This window comes from Carassius auratus, unplaced genomic scaffold (assembly GCF_003368295.1).
Source record: "Carassius auratus strain Wakin unplaced genomic scaffold, ASM336829v1 scaf_tig00217943, whole genome shotgun sequence".
NCBI lineage: Eukaryota > Metazoa > Chordata > Actinopteri > Cypriniformes > Cyprinidae > Carassius > Carassius auratus.
The window spans coordinates 50001-52352 of record NW_020529321.1 but is presented as its reverse complement, the minus strand read 5'-3'; the positions used below and the strand labels follow the sequence as shown (position 1 = coordinate 52352).

At 38.9% G+C, this 2352-nt stretch overlaps 1 pseudogene; it reads right to left on the bottom strand.

Annotated features, from left to right (window-relative positions):
- Positions 1-248: 248 nt before the first annotated feature.
- Positions 249-2352, bottom strand: part of LOC113104208 (dihydropyrimidinase-related protein 5-like) — an 11415-nt pseudogene continuing 9311 nt past the window's right edge.

The window sequence follows — 2352 nt, the reverse complement described above, 5'->3', positions numbered from 1 at the left end:
ACATTTACATAACCAAGAAGAAAATGCATTCAGTTATGTTTTCATAATGTAACATATTTTTCACTTAAAACACTATGGAAGTCCAACAGGGCCTGAACAGTTTGGGAGAAGGAGATGCGAGTGTATAATGGTTTTCTGGGTGATTTTATGGTAATGCAGCACAGTTTGATTGGCACTTTGGATGCGACGCTGACTGCGATTCGCTCCAGTTCTTCGATTACAGCTCGACATTAATAGTTTCAATAACAGGGGGACATGATGCGGTCGCCGTGGAGACGGTTCTGCGGTTTCCACGGTTACCAGATGCCACTGGAGCGTCCACCAGGTGGAGCCAGAATTCTGGCCGAGGATCTCTTGGGAATGTGATCGTCCACTTGAGCTCCTGTAAAGAACGCAATCCCACAATCCTCAGCACACCACTGGATCTAGTGCTGTCAAATGATTAATCACGACTTTTAAATAAAAGTTTTTGTTTACACAAGTGTCAATTTTTCGAAACTGAGATGTATGCATCATCTGAAAGCTGAATAAATGAAATGAAAAACTGCACAAAAGCACATGATTCCTGTCTGAATCTCAGCCTGATTACAACTATGACTATATATGACTATTTTATTTCTAATCCTGGTTTCAGGCTCAGACTAATGACCAGAGACAGAAGGAAACGCAAACATGAGCAGATGTTTTCTCCTTTTACTGCATCCAATCAGACAGAAAAAAATCACAAAAAGAAGAAGCTTATTCTGTACAGGTATAAATGGTCTTTAAGAGTCTTGTTAAAGTTTGAAATCCCTGCCAGGATGCTCCCCTGTCGGTCACGGATTATTGTAACTGAAATTTATCTTAATAGCCTGTATATTAATTTATTGGGAGAAAACAGGTAGTTCTATGTGAAATCAGACATTCGAGTTCCCCCATAAAGTCAAAATGGCATAAACAATAAGGACCCGCGAATATTTGACTTTAGATTGGGAGTCGAATCAGGCTCCTCCTATCGAAGCATTGAATCTTTGACTATTCAGGGTCACCACATTACATACTATTCTATTACTATTACTATTCTATTACATACTATTGTCTAATTTTTTTTTTTTTTGTAAAACTTAAATGCAAGTGCAAACATGTATCTGCGATGTAAATCTCAGGCACGTACCTGACAGGCTGAAGCTGGACTCGTGCAGGTCTCGTACGCCTGTGTGACGTGTGGACGCCCGCATGGGAACATCGCCCTCCGGAGCGGCGGATTCCTTCCTGATAGAGTTGGTCACGGCGGCGACGTCGCCCGAATACGGCGCTCGATCCACAGCGCGAAGCTTCTGGGTCTGTGGATCACGACAGCGCTAGCATCATCATGACCAGTGTTGTGGAAAGATACTTTTTGAAATAATGCATAATAATATTGCGGTACTCCCTAAAAAAGTTGTCTGATTACATAACATAAGTTACTTGGTATGCATAAAATTTGTAATGCTTTACCTTACTTGTTACTTGAAAAAAGTAATCTGATTACGTAACTAGTGTTACTTGTAATGCGTAACATTTTTATTGCTTTACGTTACTTGTTACTTAAAAAAGATTACTTAACTAGCGTTCCTTTACTAGTTACTTAAAAAAGTAATCTTATTACATAATTAGCGTTACTTGTAATATGTTACATTTTAATCCATTTTTAATTTTTTATACATTTTAATACTTTACAAATTACTTGAAAAAAAGTCATCTGGTTACGTAACTTGCGTTACTTGTAATGCGTTAGCCCGAACACTGATTTTTAACACTTGTGATAGAGATTTATATTCAGACAGCGGTACCTTCTCTCTCTGGACCATCTTCTTGTAGAGGAAATCTGGGAAGGATCGCATGGGGTAGAACCTCCCAGAGCCCTGAGCGCAGGTGAACACGCCGTTCTCACACACCACACGACCGCGGCTGATGGTCACCAGCGGGACGCCGTGACAGCGCTGGCCCTCGTACAGGTTAAAGTCTCCGCCCTGAACCTGAGAGCTTGCTGAGATCGTCCTGCAGCGACACGGACACGAGTGCGAGTCACGGTTATTACGGTCAACTGACACTTCTCTATACTTAAAAGCAAATTAAAAAACTATATACATATAAAGAAAATAAATAACGACAACTACAAAAACCACATTTGTTTTAGTTTAACATTAAAACTGAAAACAGAAAATATAAAAATAATAATGTTTAGAAAGTCTTCTTTATTTATTAAATATATAAACCCCATTCAAAAGTTTGGGATCAGTCAGTATGATTTTTTCAAAGAAATTGAAACGTTTGTTAATTAAAGATGCATTAAACTCATGAAAAGTGGGCATTTAAGACATTTATAATGTT